At 47.2% G+C, this 18,847-nt stretch overlaps 1 protein-coding gene across 1 annotated transcript in view; it reads left to right on the top strand.

The window, feature by feature from the left end:
• LOC126412583 (uncharacterized) overlaps window positions 1-18,847 on the top strand; it is a 474,286-nt gene that overhangs the window by 443,169 nt on the left and 12,270 nt on the right. The gene's annotated exons all lie outside the window — the stretch shown is intronic.

Genomic DNA, 18,847 nt, shown 5'->3' with positions numbered 1-18,847 from the left:
AGTGACGGCTCTGGGCTGATCATGACACGGCGGTCGGTCATTACCGTTCGGGCCTTCCGAGACCCGTTCGGACGGAGTTTAGTTTTTAAGGAACGCCAGTCGGCTATTATTATGGAGACGTATCTATACTGCGAGAGCGATAAGATATTCCAACAGAATCACTTCCACAAAAGCTGTCTGTAAATCCATTCACATGGAATGTGCGCTTTTTAAATAATTATACACATAGAAGCATCTAAGAAATTATGTCACTCAACACAGAATATAACAAGAAGACGAATAACAAGATCTGGACTACGTGGAAACGAAACTGAAGACTCTGGACACTAACTCACAGATCAAAAACTGAACTGTAAACACAACAGGTTGCTATGGCAATGACACCAACCGAAAGACCAAAGTTCCTACAACAGACGAGTAAAATGCACATACTTCCGTATATAATGTTTTTGGACATGCGAAGGTTTGAATAAGAAACCCATCACAAGTTGGGTAACTTTCCTGGACCGCATAACATTTTGAAAAGTGAAATAAAAATTGTTCTAATTAGAATTTCGTAACAATGTTTGCACAGTTTTAATCATAAAATTAGAAATTATTTTGAAGGTTTAAAAACTGAAAATCTCGTTCTTTACCATGTTACGGCATTTCAACTCAGCATCAATTGCGCTGTGAAATCGTCCAAGCTGCAGGTTGATCTCAGAAAGTATCACCCTGATAAAATAGGTAAAGATTTGAAATACTTACAAATACTTAAAGAAAAACTTCAGAAGGACTCATGGTAGACAGCTTGTTCACTTCGACGTCACAGAAAGATGTGGTTTGCAGGAGTCTTATCATGTCTCACTACTTATAGAAAAATCTGGAAATCCGCGTACTGTTGGGGAACAATTAATTTTGCCACCCGCTGAACAGGATTTAAAAAAATACTCTACACCGACCTACTTATGAAGAAAAATTCCTTTGAACAAAAACACGTTTCATAGACGTATTGATGAAAGTAGTTATGATACTGAAATCATCTTGTGTAATTATCTCGAAACAACCAATTTATCCATGCAATTGGACGAATCAACTTTACCTGGTAATTAATCATTGTTACTGTCGTATGTTTGTTTCCTTATGGACCAAGAAACCCAAGAAGAATTCCTCTTCCTAAGAACTGCGGCAACAGACGCTAAAGGTGAACCAATATTTAAAGCTTTGTAAGATTATTTGATGGAAAAAACGATCCATTCACCAAATATAATATCAGCAACAGGAGATGAAGCTCCTGTCATATTTCGGCGCGGTCATGGATTTACAAGCCCCTTAGAACAAAATGTACCCGGGGTCTGGAATACACTGCGTCATACAACACTAACATACAGTTGCTAAAAATCTTGGTCTTCGTACATTCATATTTAAATTGGATGAAGGTGGGACACAGCTGGTATGATTTTTACTAAAAATGAAATTCCTCCAACTGGAGGTATTTCATTTTTAAACAAAAATCTTGGTGGTAAATTAAATAAATCTCTTCAATTTGTCATTAATGCAGTGAACATAATTCGAAACAGTGCGTTGAATTCTGAGTAATTGGTCCCGTAATGCGAAAAAGTTGTCGAGAGCTTTGATCGGTTACTCCTTCACACTGAAGTACGCTGGTTTCAAAAGGTTTATGTTTGACGAGAATTGTCAAACTTTTTGAGACCATTTTAGTGTTTTTAAATACTAAAGATACAATTTAAAAAATTTTAATCGACTGAAACCCAGAAACGCCTTATTTAACAGATATGTTTACTAAATTTAATGAGGCTAACTTGCAATTACAAGGTGACATTCTCAGCTTCGGCAAAACATAGTCCATCATTTCAGCTTCTCTTGCCCGAGAAAGTAATGAAACAAATCAATGGAACGTGCAAATTTTCCCAGTTTTCCAATTTGTCGCAGTCAAACTGCAGGACAGTCACATTTCAACCTATGGTCAAGACTAAAAGTCCTTTACAGAGACTTTAAACTCAGAATTGAGGTTGTTTTAACTGTGTAAATAGCACTGCGGATTATCGATCCATACAGTGCTATTACAGAAAGGGATGCCGTATTTCAAGAAGAATTGATCAGTATAAACTCTAAAGAGGTACTTAAGATACACTTTAGAAGCGATATTGGCAATTCTGGCTCAGACAAACATACGTGTTGTTTACCCTGTGTTGTGGATCACTGCGAGAATGTTTTCGATAGCTTTCCCACTTCCTAACCTCTTGGAATGGGGTTTTGGCACAGTTGCCAATCTTCATGAAAAGAGGAACAAATTGGTAATCACTGACCGGGGAGGTTTGGGGTTAAACCTAATTAAAAAGAAGGAAAATATTCGAATTTTGCTAATGTCCATCTTGCTTATCGCTACAATTACAAGTATTTACCAATTAACTTTACGATATTTGCGTGTTGTGTAGTTTAAATTAATAAATGTATAATTCTCGCATGCTTTTTAAGTTTTTCGCCATGCACTTCTACGGTTAAAATCACTCAACGTGAGCACTGTATCAGATGTCAGAAACACAATTGAAGTCGTGACTTCGTAAAAATTCAGTATATGAACAGCAGGTGGTTTACCCAAAGCAGAAAAAACTGGAACGTGGTCTCCGAGAGAAAGAAGTTTGGGAGCTCTGGCCTAAAACACCTATAGACTATTCAAAACTCCCAGAGAATTTATGTTTTGGTAAGAGTGTGTGGAGGCGCAAAGTTGTTTCCGCGTCCTGCACACGACTTCTAACATTTTATTCAGCTCGCTTAGATTCGCAAACTATTGACTGCACACAGATGGAACCGACATCAGTGTTTTCTGGAAGAGCTGCACTGGAAAGCTTACAAAAATTCATTTTCTGGCTATTTCACCGAATTTTCGACACGTGGCAGACTTCTTTTTATCGAATTTAAGTGAACACGTTGTGCGAACGGAAGCTCAAGAATACATCATATTTTCATCTGCTCCAACCGGAACTCTATCGGATATGCCTAACACGAGATAAATTAAGTTAAATGTCACACATGATGCTGTGCCCACGTCTCAAAACATATAAGAATAACATAGCCCTAGGTTTATAATGAACCTTTTACTATATTTTCTGATCAAACTTTTAACTACACTACTGGCCATTGAAATTGCTACACCCTGAAGATGACGGGCTACAGACGCGAAATTTAACCGACAGGAAGAAGATGCTGTTATATGCAAATGATTAGCTTTTCAGAGCATTCACACAAGGTTGGCGCCGGTGGCGACACCTACAACGTGCTGACACGAGGAAAGTTTCCAACCGATTTCTCATACACAAACAGCAAATGACCGGCATTGCCTGGTGAAACGTTGTTGTGATGCCTAGTGTAGGGAGGAGAAACGCGTACCATCACGAAAAAAATGGCTCTGAGCACTATGGGACTTAATATCTGTGGTCATTAGTCCCCTAGAACTTAGAACTACTTAAACCTAACTAACCTAAGGACAACACACACATCCATGCCCGAGGCAGGATTCGAACCTGCGACCGTAGCAGTCGCGCGGTTCCGGACTGAGCGCCTAGAACCGCGAGACCACCGCGGCCGGCACGTACCATCACGTTTCAGACTTTGATAAAGGTCGGATTGTAGCCTATCGCGATTGCGGTTTATCGTATCGCGACATTGCTGCTCGCGTTGGTCGAGATCCAATGACTGTTAGCAGAATATGGAATCGGTGGGTAATACGGAACGACGTGCTGGATCCCAAAGGCCTCGTATCACTAGCAGTCGAGATGACAGGCATCTTATCTGCACGCCTGTAACGGATCGTGCAGCCACGTCTCGATCCCTGAGTCAACAGATGGGGACGTTTGCAAGACAACAACCATCTGCACGAACAGTTCGACGATGTCTGCAGCAGCATGGACTATCAGGTTGGAGACTATGGCTGCGGTTACCCTTGACGCTCTATCACAGACAGGAGCGCCTGCGATGGTGTATTCAACGACGACCCTGGGTGCACGAATGGCAAAACGTCATTTTTTCGGATGAATCCAGGTTCTGTTTACAGTATCATGATGGTCGCATCCGTGTTTGGCAGCATCGCGGTGAACGCACGTTGGAAGCGTCTATTTGTCATCGCCATACTGGCGTATCACCCTGCGTGATGGTGTGGCTCACCAGTGGTTATATGTCTCGCTCACCTCTTGTTCGCATTGATGGCACTTTGAACAGTCGACGTTACATTTCAGATGTGTTACGACCCGTGGCTCTACCCTTCATTCGATCCCTGCGAAACCCTACATTTCAGCATGATAATGCACGACCGCATGTTGCAGGTCCTGTACGGGCATTTCTGGATACAGAAAATGGTAGACTGCTGCCCTGGCCAGTTCTCCAGATCTCTCACCAATTGAAAACGTCTGGTTAATGATGGCCGAGCAACTGGCTCGTCACAATACGCCAGTCACTACTCTTGATGAACTAACTGTGGTATCGTGTTGAAGCTGCATGGGCAGCTGTACCTGCACCCGCCATCCAAACTCTGTTTGACTCAATGCCCAGGCGTATCAAGGCCGTTATTACGGCCAGATGTGGTTGTTCTGGGTACTGATTTCTCAGGATCTATGCACCCAAATTGCGTGAAAATGTAATCACATGTCAGTTCTAGTATAATATATTTGTCCAATGAATACCCGTTTATCATCTGCGTTTCTTCTTGGTGTAGCAATTTTAGTGGCCAGTAGTGCAATTGGTAACATAACAAAGAAACGTGCCTATTGATCAAGGCAAGGAAACTCACCTTATTTTTCAGGAATTGTGCATATCTGTTAGCAAAAGCTGTATCAAAATCCCTACAGTAATCCCTGAGATGAGCCTTCACAAACAGACTGAAATATGTGACGGGCGGACCTTCATTTATAATAACCTCACTGGACGAAAATTAGTGACCCGTAGAAAAATCATTACACGCGTAGTTTAATACCGTGTAATTCCGCTCCTGGACTTGATAACCGCCTAGATTCGGTTAGTAAGTGATTCCACAACGTTCTTCAGGTACGTCGCATCCAGGTTGAGCCACTCGCTGAGGACTTAATTGCGCAGATCCACAAAATCGTTGGGGTTCTGAGGCCGACGTTTCACCTGCTGTTCCAACGTATCCCACAGATTTTCTGTGGGGTTTAAGTTGTGTGATTTTGCAGGCCAGTCGAGATGTGACAAAGGAGTGAGTGTTCAGGAAATCAGTCACATATTCTTCCAGCCTGGTGGACCTTTCTGTTGTCGTCTTGAAAAATAGGACTATCAATGGAATATTGCGAGATGACCGACTTCAGATGTTCAATACATGCAGTTTCCGTCGCAGTGTTCTCTCGCCAACAGGTGGTGATGGACCTTCATGCAGCAATTCCTGTCGGGTGTCGGAGTGATTCTGATTCATAGTCCGTGAAATGAGTCTCCTGTGTCTCTGTCAGGCGCCTTTTCCGATGACAATTCCGACGCCATGTTTCATAGCCACGCGTGTTACGTTTGTGGACACGTTGAACATTACGCCGCGAAACACCATGAAAGCCAGTAACTTCAGACGCTGTATGAACATGAGCATGGCCAAACACGATTGCTCCTATTTGCAGTCTGTCACTTCCTTACATTTACCTATGTTTATGTACAACGTTCGCTTGAAACATAAATGCCTCGCAGCCCGCCACTGCCTTATGTTCACGTCCAGGCAGTGCGCGCGCGCTATTGAGCATGTGACTCGATTGCTGTGCCTGTCTTAAAAGGCTTAACGAATCACTCGTGTGTGCGCACTGGACTGACTAATTTTTTATCCAGTGAGTTTATATTGCACTCGCAATATTACTGTTAACAGTGAGTTATACACACTGACATTTCTCGTGAATGTGTCTATGTATTACTGAAATCCCTGCAGTGATTCCTGTGATTCACCTCCACATACAGGGCGGTCCATTGATCGTAACCGGGCCAAATACCTCACGAAATAAGCATCAAACGAAAAATTTACAGAGAACGAAACTTGTCTAGCTTGAAGGGGGAAACCAGATGGCGTCATGGTTGGCCCGCTAGATGGCGCTGCCATAGGTCAAACGGATATCAACAGAGCTTTTTTTTTTAAATAGGAACCCCCATTTTTTATTACATATTCGTGTATTACGTAAAGAAATATGAATGTTTTAGTTGGATCACATTTTTCGCTTTGTGATAGATGGCGCTGTAAACATATGGTTCACAATTTTAGACGAACAGTTGGTAACAGATAGGTTTTTTAAATTAAAATACTGAACGTAGGTACGTTTGAACATTTTATTTCCGTTGTTCCAATGTGGTACATGTACCTTTGTGAACTTATCATTTCTGAGAACGCATGCTGTTACAGCGTGATTACCTGTAAATACCACATTAGTGCAATAAATGCTCAAAAGGATGTCCGTCAACCTCAATGCATTTGGCAATACGTGTAACAACATTCCTCTCAACAGCGAGTAGTTCGCCTTCCGTAATGTTTGCACATGCATTGACAATGCGCTGACGCATGTTGTCAGGCGTTGTCGGTGGATGACGATAGCAAATATCCTTCAACTTTCCCCACAGAAAGAAATCCGGGGACGTCAGGTCCGGCGAACGTACGGGCCATGGTATGGTGTTTCGACGACCAATCCACCTGTCATGAAATATGCTATTCAATACCGCTTCAACCGCAAGCGACCTACGTGCCAGACATCCATCATGTTGGAAATACATCGCCATTCTGTCATGCACTGGAACATCTTGTAGTAACATCGGTAGAACATTACGTAGGAAATCAGCATACACTGCACCATTTAAATTGCCATCGATAAAATGGGCGCCAATATCCTTCCTCCCGTAACGCCTACTTGGGCATCATCATTTGTTGCAGGTCGTGGTTGACCTTTCACATGTGGCTGAACACTTCCTCCTTCCTTGAATAACTACCTGTCCGGCGAACGGTCCGGACACTTGGATGATGTCGTCCAGGATACCAAGCAGCATACATAGCACACGCCCATTGGGCATTTTGATCACAATAGTCATACATCAACACGATATCGACCTTTCCCTCAATTAGTAAACGGTCCATTTCAACATGAGTAATGTATCACGAAGCAAATGCCGTCCGTACTGGCGAAATGTTACGTGATACAACGTACTTATACGTTTGTGACTATTACAGCGCCATCTATCACAAAGCGAAAACAGTGGTCCAACTAAAACATTCATATTTCTTTACGTATTACACGAATATGTAATAAAAAATGGGGGTTCCTATTAAAAAAAAACGCAGTTGATATCCGTTTGACCTATGGCAGCGCTATATAGCGCGCCGACCATAGCGCCATCTGCTTTCGCCCTTCAAGCTATACGAGTTTCGTTCTTTGTAGTTTTTTCGTTTGATGCTTATTTCCTGAGACATTTGGACCGGTCACTATCAACGGACCACCATGTACAGACAGAAACACGTCGCGATTCTCACGGGGAACAATAATTTGATTTTCAGTATTTTACATAATTACTGGCCAAATTTAAAATTTGAAACGTTATCATAATCTACACATTAAGAGATATAATCTTACGTCACAGGTTTATCTCAGTAATACAAGTATTACTGTTAGAAACGGTGCGTATGTCTTGGGGCAGTGTACCTGATGGTGCGGAAATGCCCTGACTTCGTGCACGCAATATTTTAGAATTAGAGCACTCAGCGACTTGCAATAAAGTTTAGATATAATTTCCTACCTTTATGAAACTTTTTCTGGCTGACGCCCGCTACTCCCGCAGCAAATGATGAAAGGAAATATGTTTATCTTTTACTTCACTTTCACTGCTCAAGCAGTGCCGCCGGGAGTGGCCTTGCGGTTCTAGGCGCTACAGTCTGGAACCGAGCGACCGCTACGGTCGCAGGTTCAAATCCTGCCTCGGGCATGGATGTGTGTGATGTCCTTAGGTTAGTTAGGTTTAATTAGTTCTAAGTTCTAGGCGACTGATGACCTCAGAAGTTAAGTCGCATAGTACTCAGAGCCATTTGTTTGCTCATGCAGTAAAAGTGCCACATCAGGCATGACGTTTTCATTTATTCCTCCTTTACTGACAACTCTATTCGCAACGCACATTGCATACGATATCAACAACATGGTTCAAATGGCTCTAAGCACTATTGTTCAAATGGCTCTGAGCACTATGGGACTTAACGTCATCAGTCCCCTAGAACTTAGAACTACTTAAACCTAACTAACCTAAGGACATCACACAACACCCAGTCATCACGAGGCAGAGATAATCCCTGGCCCCGCCGAAGCACTATGGGACATAACAGCTGAGGTCACCTAGAACTTAGAACTACTTAAACCTAACTAACCTATGGACATAACACACGTCCATGCCGAAGGCAGGATTCGAACCTGCGACCGTAGCGGTCGCGCGGTTCCGGACTGAAGCTCCTAGAACCTCTCTGCCACACCGGCCGGCCGGTATCAACGTGTATCACAGAATACGCCTATGAGTCAAAACATTACGACCACCTGCTTAATAGCTTGTCTGTCCGTCTTTGTAACGAAATACATGACTGATTCTGCGTATCTGGGATCCGACAGTTTCTTTTAGGCTTGTGGAGATGTGCAGCGTTACACGTCTACGCAGAAGTCACGTAATTCGCCTAAATAACGGACCGCTGATTTGAATACGTGGCGATGGCGCCCGATGGTGACCCAGATGGGTTCCATAGGATTTACATCAGGCGGTTTTAGTCGCCGAGATATCAACGTGAGATCACTGTAATGCTGCTCAAACCACTGTCATACGTTTCTGGCTCCGAGATACGCACAGTTATACTGCTGGAAGATGACGTCGCCGTCGAGAAGGACATCAAGCATGAAGGGATGCAGGTGGTTCGCAACTGTCAGCGTATCTTCGGTTGCTATCAACCCCATGCAAACGCAGGAAAATGTCGCCCAAAGCATAATATTGCTCCCGCCAGCCTGTGCCCGTGGCGCGCTGCACGTTTCGAGCCGCCGTTCGCCTCGATGACGCCGTTTGTGGAGGCGACCATCGACGTAGTGTAGCAAAAACGTGGTTTACCCGAAGAGCCGACACTTTGCTATTGATCGGTGGTCGAATCCAGATGGTCCCGTGCCCACTGCAATTGTAACTGACGATATCGTTGGGTCTACATGTGAACACGTAGCGGCGGCCTGCTGCGGAGCTCCATGTTCAACATTGTACGATGGACGGTGTGCTCCGAAACACTTGCGCGTGCACCAGCGTTGTACTCTTTCGGCACAGATGCCACAGATCACCACCTGTCCTACTTTACAGAGCAGACACTTTATGTGAACAATCGTGGACGTCCAAATATTCAGCGCCTACTGGTAGTTTCAGTGCCCTTCTACATCTTTCTGTAGATGCTCGCGAAACTAGCACCTGAGCATTCGACCAGCTTCGGCGCTTCCGTGATACTCGTTCAGACGCACTGTATAATACACTTCTGGCCATTAAAATTGCTACACCAAGAAGAAATGCAGATGATAAACGGGTATTCAGTAGACAAATATATACTAGAACTGACATGTGATTACATTTGCACGCAATTTGGGTGAATTGATCCAGAGAAATCAGTACCCAGAACAACCACCTCTGGCCGTAATAACGAACTTGATACGCCTGGGCATTGAGTCAAACAGAGCTTGGATGGCGTGTACAGGTACAGCTGCCCGTGCAGCTTCAACACGATACCAAAGTTCATCAAGAGTAGTGACTGGCGTATTGTGACGAGCCAGTTGCTCGGCCACCTTTGACCAGACGTTTTCAATTAGTGAGAGATCTGGAGAATGTGCTCGCGATGGCAGCAGTCGAACATTTTCTGTATCTAGAAACGCCCTTACAGGACCTGCAACATGCGGTCGTGCATTATCCTGCTGAAATGTAGGGTTTCGCAGGCATCGAAAAAATGACGTTTTGCCAGTCGTGCACACAGGTTCGTCGTTGAGTACACCATAGCAGGCGTTCCTGTCTGTGATGCGGCGTCAAGGGTAACCGCAGCCATGGTCTCCGAGCTGATAGTCCATGCTGCTGCAAAAGTCGTCGAACTGTTCGTGCAGATGGTTGTTGTCTTGCAAACGTCCCCATCAGTTGACTCAGGGATCGAGACGTGGCTGCACGATCCGTTACAGCCATGCGGATAAGATGCCTGTCATCTCGACTGCTAGTGATACGAGGCCGTTGGGATCCAGCACGGCGTTCCGTATTACCCTCCTGAACTCACTGATTCCATATTCTGCCACCAGTCATTGGATCTCGACCAACACGAGCAGCAATGTCGCGATACGATGAACCACAATCGCGATAGGCTACAATCCGGCCTTTATCAAAGTCGGAAACGTGATGGTACGCATTTATGCTCCTTGCACGAGGCATCACAACAATGTTTCACCAGGCAACGCCGGTCAACTGCTGTTTGTGTATGAGAAATCGGTTGGAAACTTTCCTCGTGTCAGTAAGTTGCAGGTGTCGCCACCGGCGCCAACCTTGTGTGAACGCTCTGAAAAGCTAATCATTTGCATATCACAGCATCCTCTTGCTGTCGGTAAAATTTCGCGTCTGTAGCACGTCATCTTCGTGGTGTAGCAATTTCAATGGCCAGTAGTGTATAGTAATAATCTTCCCTTTGTCAAAGTCGCTTATCTCAAATGGATTTCCCTACTTGCAGCCCATATCTTCGTTTGGGTGATCCTCCCGTCCGTGTCTGCTCCGCTTACATCCTTTTGTTGCCGCTTCACGTGCCTAAAACGCCACCAGGCGACATCCAACATCGCTGTGGGCAGTGGTCATCATGTTTCGGCTGATCCGTGTATGTCTGCAAAGTTGTATCATTGTATGACACATGTTCAGGAGATACGACGTCACAAACATTGTTGAAGTTTCGAGACCATCCTTCACGGAGGGGTCAAGCAGTATATTACTCCCTCCTACGTATATCTCGCGAAGAGACCACGAGGAAAAAATGAGAGAGATTAGAGCCCACACAGAGGCCTACCGACAATATTTCTTTCCACGAACAATACGAGACTGGAATAGGAGGGAGAACCGATAGAGGTATTCAAGGTACCCTCCGCCACACACCGTCAGGTGGCTTGCGGAGTATAGATGTAGATGTAGAGATGTGTGGAAACTACCTTTTGAATAAAACACAGCGTAAATCACCCAGCCTATACTACGCCAGTGTTCAGTAATGAGAGCAATTTATGACTTCCAACAAACTTTAAACGTAATTTCAAACCTTTTATAAAAAATTTCTCGCTTACGTTATAAACGTCATATATTTAACACGTTGACTCATTTCTGAAGGCATCAGAGGTTTCAAGCGGTGTCATACGTGGGATTTCAATTCTGTACAGAATCGTGTGATTACTGGCACTACAGAACAGAGTATCATTGTTTGATTAGAGCCACTCCGTAATCTTCCATGCTACTCAGGCACGGCACTGTTGCAATTGCACCCATCTGTGCTGTCATGTTAACGGCAGTCTATGCATGGGATGGCGATTCGGTGGCTTGCTCCTGGTAGTCTCCAACCAATGGCGTTGTGTTGACATGGGAAGGCTTCCGGTCGAGATTGTATACCAGTCAGGTTCCTTTCAAGTATGCTGATGCGATAGCACCATATTTAGCTAAGGTGTGGAACCGCTCGCTCGTAAAAAGATCCGTACGCAAAGACTGGAAAGTTGCACAAGTCACAGAAATACCCAAGAAAGAAAACAGGAGAAATCCGCTGAATTACAGATCCGTATCACTCATGTCGATCAGCAATACGATTTTGGAACACATACTAAGCTCAAACATTATGAATAGCATCGAAGGAAACGATTTATTAAAAAGTAGGAAACACTGATTCAGAAAATATCGTTCTTGTGAAACACAACTAGTTCTTTAGACTGACGAAGTAATGAGTGCTATCAACAGGGGATTTCCAGAAGACTTTTTACATCGTTCCTCACAGTCTTTCGCCACGGCATACATGAATAAAACGTTCTCGGTTCTCCAGCCGCGTCAATTCGAATAAAATCCTCGAGCTTTCGATGGTCATCTCCGCCACCGTCGTCAGGAGTTCACTGACAGCCGGGGCTGCTTTTGTTTCTTTATTATGATTTTAGTACCCGTAGAACAGGTAGGCTGGCAGCAGCACAATACGCCGCTCTTCAGCCAAAGATAGTACAATGATAAAACGGAGAAGACACACGGGCTGGAACAAAACGGCGGGGAAAAAACAGTAGACACATGAACATAAAAAACATGAAGCCGTTCACACTCGATGACAATCCACACTACAAACTGTTGACACGAAGCACAAACACTGAAGATGTCAATGGCACTGGTGAACGATGGAGTGTGACGGTGAACACTGAACACTAAACATGACGGCACACATGCGAGCGGTTCCACACCTTAGCTAAATATGGTGCTATCGCACCAGCATACTTGAAAGGAACCTGACTGGTATACAATCTCGACCGGAAGCCTTCCCATGTCAACACAACGCCATTGGTTGGAGACTACCAGGAGCAAGCCATCGAATCGCCATCCCATGCATGTGCCAGGATAGCCAAGTGGTATGACGACCGCTCGCGATAAGCGGGAAATACGGGTTCGAATCCCGCTATGGCACAAATTTTCATTGTCGTCATTCCATAATACAGCTGATGATTGTCCACATTCGCAATTGCGAATTTATTTCATGTCCAGGAGTACGTGTCGGAAATCGACATCGCCAGGATCGTAGCCTACCCAAACTACTTTATCGTGCCGTGCTGTTGCTGCTCGCCTCATTCGGGATCTATATCCACATCTACGTACATACTCCGAAAGCCAACGTCTGGTGCATGGCGGGGGGTACCTTGTACCATTACAAGTCATTGGATCCTTTATTGTATGATTATATGATAGCGGAACAAACACTGGTAGCAGTTACTTGTGTAAAATATCTGGGAGTATGCGTGCGGAACGATTTGAAGTGGAATGATCATATAAAATTAATTGTTGGTAAGGCGGGTACCAGGTTGAGATTCATTGGGAGAGTGCTTAGAAAATGTAGTCCATCAACAAAGGAGGTGGCTTACAAAACACTCGTTCGACCTATGCTTGAGAATTGCTCATCAGTGTGGGATCCGTACCAGATCGGTCTGACGGACGAGATAGAGAAGATCCAAAGAAGAGCGGCGCGTTTCGTCACAGGGTTATTTGGTAACCGGGATAGCGTTACGGAGATGTTTAATAAACTCAAGTGGCAGACTCTGCAAGAGAGGCGCTCTGCATCGCGGTGTAGCTTGCTCGCCAGGTTTCGAGAGGGTGCGTTTCTGGATGAGGTATCGAATATATTGCTTCCCCCTACTTATACCTCCCGAGGAGATCACGAATGTAAAATTAGAGAGATTAGAGCGCGCATGGAGGCTTTCAGACAGTCGTTCTTCCCCCGAACCATACGCGACTGGAACAGGAAAGGGAGATAATGACAGTGGCACGTAAAGTGCCCTCCGCCACACACCGTTGGGTGGCTTGCGGAGTATAAATGTGGATGTAGATGTAGATGAGACACTGATGGCGATGATCTCCGGCGCGCGAATGTCCACTTAGCGTGTGTGAGTCCGGGGACCTGCCAAAAGGGGAAGAAGGGTGAGGTAAGGGAGAGGGGAGAAAAAGGATGCCAATGGCTGAGGAGATGGGGGGAGGAGGAGAGGGACAGGAGAGGGGAAGCCCGGGGGAGGCGTGGGGAGAAGTGGAGGGAGGGAAGAGGGAGAGAAGGGAGGGAGGGTGCCCAAAGGAGCAAACACAGGAAGAGGGAGGGAGGATCAAAGTTGGTAGGAGGGGTAGATGGAGGGGAGGAGGGCATCATCAAGGAGAGGGAGCTGGTGGAAGCCACCTTGGGAGAGGGTAAGGGGGGTGGGGAAATGGAGACCGGGTGGGACGTGGGAATACAGGCGCGGTAGCGGGTGTGGACGGGAGAGGATGGGCGAGACAAGCGGGTGAGGAGGATCGAGTTTGCAGGAGGTGTACAGGATCCGTATCCTTTCACGGAAATGGAGGAGGTGGGGGAACGGAATCAGATTGTACAGGATCCGCATGGGGGAGGGGATGCGATAGGCAAGGCGGAGAGCATGGCGTTCAAGGATCTGAAGGGATTTGTAAAAGGTAGGGGGGGTGGAGATCCAGGCAGGATGGATGTAACAGAGGATAGGGCAGATGAGGGATTTATAGGTGTGGAGGATGGTAGAGGGGTCCAGACCCCACGTACGGCCGGAAAGGAGCTTGAGGAGACGGAGTTGGGAGCGTGTCTTGGCTTGGATTGTCCAGAGATGGGGGGTCCAGGAGAGTCGACGGTCGAGGGTGACGCCAAGGTACTTAAGGGTGGGGGTGAGGGCGATATGACGGCCGTAGATGGTGAGATAGAAATCTAGGAGGCGGAAGGAAGGGGTGGTTTTGCCTACAATGATCGCTTGGGTTTTGGAGGGATTGACCTTGAGCAACCACTGGTTGCACCAAGCAGTGAACTGGTCAAGATGGGATTGGAGAAGGTGTTGGGAGCGCTGCAGGGTGGGGGCAAGGGCAAGGAAGGTGGTGTCATCGGCAAACTGGAGAAGGTGGACGGGGGGTGACGGTGGCGGCATTTCCGCCGTATATAAAAGGTACAGAAGGGGGGAGAGGATGGAGCCTTGGGGCACACCGGCGGAGGGCAAAAAGGTGTAGGAATCCGTGTTATGGGTGGTGACGTAGGAAGGACGGTGGGAGAGAAAGGAGCCGATCAGACGGACGTAGTTAATGGGAAGGGCGAAGGTTTGGAGCTTGAAGAGGAGACCGGAATGCCATACGCAGTCATAAGCACGTTTGAGGTCCAGGGAGAGGAAGATTGCGGAGCGACGGGAATTAAGCTGTTCAGAAAGGAAATGAGTGAGGTGAAGGAGAAGGTCGTCTGAAGAGAAGGACTGCCGAAAGCCACACTGGGTAACGGGATGGAGGCGGGGCTGGTGGATGCGGTGGGTGAGGATAGATTCCAGGACCTTGCTGAAGATCGAGGTAAGGCTGATGGGACGGTAGGAGGAGACGGCGGACGGCGGTTTACCAGGTTTAAGGAACATCAGGATACGGGAGGTTTTCCACAGGTCGTGGTAGTAATCGGTGGACAGGACTACATTGTTGAGCCTGGCCAGGGTGGAGAGGAAAGAGACAGGAGCTTCACGAAGGTGACGGTAGGTGACACGATCGTGACCAGGAGTGGTGTTTCGTGCGGAGTGTAGCAATGAGATCCTGTGTAGTGATAGGGGCATTGAGTTCTGTGTGTGCAATGTTGTCCAAGTACTGGAAATCAGGTGTGAGGGGAGGGACAGAGGTGTCAGTTCGATCGCGGACATCCGGGAAGAGGGAGTAATCGAACTGGGGATCATCGGGGATGGAAAAGACATCGGAGAGGTAAGAGGCAAGGGTGTCAGGGAAGGGGTGATCATCATGGAGAAGAGGATAGTAGGGGGAGGGTTTAGTTCCAGTAAGGTGACGGAAGGCTCACCAGAACTTGGACGAGTTTATAGGTAGGATAGCATTTAAACGGGTGCATGTCTGTCGCCAGTCCCGGCGTTTCTTATCCGTGAGCAAATTTCGAATGTGTCGCTGGAGTTGCCGGTGGCGTTGGAGTGTGTCCGGGTCACGCATGTGGAGGAAGGCACGGTAGAGACGGCGGGATTCATGGAGGAGGAGGACGGCCTGTGGGGGTAGGGTAGGACGGTGGGGATGGATGGCGACAGTAGGGATGTGGGCCTCCACGGCCTCAGACAAGGTCTGCTGGAGAAAGGAGGCGGCATGGGTTACATCTTCAGGGTGGTGGTAGGTGAAGGGGTGGCTATCGACCTGGGTGGAGCAGGTATCCCAGTAGGTATCCCAGTTGGCACGGGAATAGTCATGGACGTACTTTGGGGGAGGGTCATTACGAGGGTCGGGGTGGGGGCCACGACTGTCTGAAACGGTGAGGAGGACAGGGAGACGGTCGCTACCAATAGGCTCCAGGACGTCCACCGTTATGCAGCTGAGGAGGTTAGGGGAGGAAAGGATAGCATCTGGAGTGGAGTTCCGGGGCTGCTTTTTTTCTTTTTTTTTTACTTTATTGTTATTTTAAAACCTGTACAACTCAGGTAGGCTGGCAGCGGCACACTACGCCGCTCTTCAGCCATAGCGTTTTACAAGAGTATAAAAAATGGTGAATGACAAGGAACAAAGTGACGGGCAAAAGAGAGAGGACACAGAGACACAAAAAACACGGAGTCGATCACATGTGACGATAACAACACTGAAAACACGTTGGCACGGTGCACAAAACACTGATGAGTCCGACGGCACAAGTGAATGTAGGAGTGGGATGGCGGACACCAAAAACACTATACGACGTCACACACACGAGACACAGAAGGCGACGATCTCCGGCGCGCAAATGTTCACTATGGGTGTGCGAGTCCGGGGACCTGCCAAGAGAGGAGGAGGAAGGGGAGTGGGAGAGCGAGAGGGGAGAGCAGAGATGCCACGGGCAGGGGAGATAGGGGGAGGGAAGAAGGGGGAGAGGATGCCCGGGGGAAGAGGGGGAAGGGAGGGGACAGGGAGATGGAAAAAGAAGGGAAGAGAAGAGAAGGGAGGGAGGGTGCCGAAAGGAAAGGACACGGGAAGTGGGGAGCGGGGCAGGGTCAAAGTTGATAGGAGGGGTAGATGGAGGGGACGAGGACATCATCAGGGAGAGGGAGCTGGCGGAAGCCACCTTGGGAGAGGGTAAGGAGGGTGGACAGATGGAGACCGGTCGGGACGTGGGAATACAGGCGCGGCAGCGGGTGGGGGTGGGAGAGGATCGGGGAGACGAGCGGGTGAGGAGGATCAAGTTTATGGGAGGTGTACAGGATCCGTATCCTTTCAAGGAAAAGGAGGATGTGGGGGAAGGGGATGAGATCATACAGGATCCGCGTGGGGGAGGGGAGACGGATGCGATAGGCGAGGCGGAGAGCATGGCGTTCAAGGATTTGGAGGGATTTATAAAAGGGAGGGGGGGCGGAGATCCAAGCCGGATGGGCATAACAAAGGATAGGGCGGATGAGGGATTTATAGGTGTGGAGGATGGTGGAGGGGTCCAGACCCCACGTACGGCCGGAAAGGAGCTTGAGGAGACGGAGGCGGGAATGTGCCTTGGCTTGCATTGTCTGGAGATGGGGAGTCCAGGAGAGGCGACGGTCGAGGGTGACGCCAAGGTACTTAAGGGTGGGAGTGAAGGCGATAGGACGGCCATAGATGGTGATGTAGAAATCAAGGAGGCGGAAGGAAGGGGTGGTTTTCCCTACAATGATCGCCTGGGTTTTGGAGGGATTGACCTTGAGCAACCACTGGTTGCACCAAGCGGTGAACCGGTCAAGATGGGATTGGAGAAGGTGTTGGGAGCGCTGCAGGGTGGGGGCAATGGCAAGGAAGGCGGTATCATCGGCAAACTGGAGAAGGTGGACGGGGGCTGGCGGCGGCGGCATTTCCGCCGTATACAAAAGGTACAGAAGGGGGGAGAGGACGGAGCCTTGGGGCACACCGGCAGAGGGGAAAAAGGTGTAGGAATCTGCGTTATGGATGGCCGGGGCTGCTACGGTTTCTCGCTTATATTGGCGTGATGACACCAGCAGCAGCCAATCAGATCGATCCAATGGACACGGAAAGAAAGCAGAGACAGATGCGCAACGTGGGAGCGGTAGTTTCAAACGTGGTGCCTGCCCCTGGCGCCACCTGACGTCACTGGTGCTGCCACGGGCGATAGCTCTGCTAGCTGCCCGGGTCGACTAACGCGCGTGCGTTACATTGGATCGATCTGATTGGCTGCTGATGATGTCATCGTGCCTATATAAGCGAGAAACCGTAGCAGCCCCGGCAGTCAGTGAACTCCTGACGAAGATGGCGGAGATGGCCATCGAAAGCTCGAGGATTTTATTCGAATTGACGCGGCTGGAAAACCGATAACGTTTTATTCATCGTTCCTCACAAACGACATGTAATTAAATTGTGTGCCTATAGAGTATCGTTTCAATTGTGCCACTGGGTTCGTGATTTCCTTCCAGAAAGGTCACAGTTCATAATAATAGACGGAAAGTCGTCGACTAAAACAGGAGTAATATCTACCGTTGCAATAATTAACGGAAAGTCATCGACTAAAACAGGAGTAACATCTGGCGTTCCCCAAGGAAATGTTATAGGCCCTCTGTTGTTCATGATCTACATAAACGATTTAGGAGACAATCCGATCAGCCCTCTTAGATTGTTTGGAGATGATGCTGTCATTTACCGTTATGTAAAGGCATTCGTGGAGCAAAACTCAATGCAAAATCATTTAGACAAGGTATCTATATGGTGCGAAAAGAGGCAATTGACAATACATGAAGAAAAATGTGGAGTCATCGACATCAGCACTAAAAAGACTCCTTCAAATTTCAATTACACGATATACCATACAAATCTAAGGGCTGAAAACTCAACTAAGCTCCTAGGGATTACAATTACGAGTAACTTAAATTGGAAATGTAACAGATTTACTAAAGTCTTCTTACACTGCGCTTGTCCACCCTCTTCTTGAGTACTGCTTTGCGCTGTGGCGTTCGCACGAGATTGAATTGATAGAGGTGACCAAACAAGTTCAAAGAAGGGCAGCTTGTTTTATATCACCCAGAAATAGGAGAAAGAGTGAGACGGATATGATACGCGAATTGGGGTGGCAATCATTAAAGCAAAGGCGTTTTTCGTTGAGGCTGGCTCTACTAATGACATCCGAATCACCAAGGTT

This window comes from Schistocerca serialis, chromosome 7, assembly GCF_023864345.2.
Source record: "Schistocerca serialis cubense isolate TAMUIC-IGC-003099 chromosome 7, iqSchSeri2.2, whole genome shotgun sequence".
NCBI lineage: Eukaryota > Metazoa > Arthropoda > Insecta > Orthoptera > Acrididae > Schistocerca > Schistocerca serialis.
This window is presented reverse-complemented; position numbering and strand designations above follow the sequence as displayed.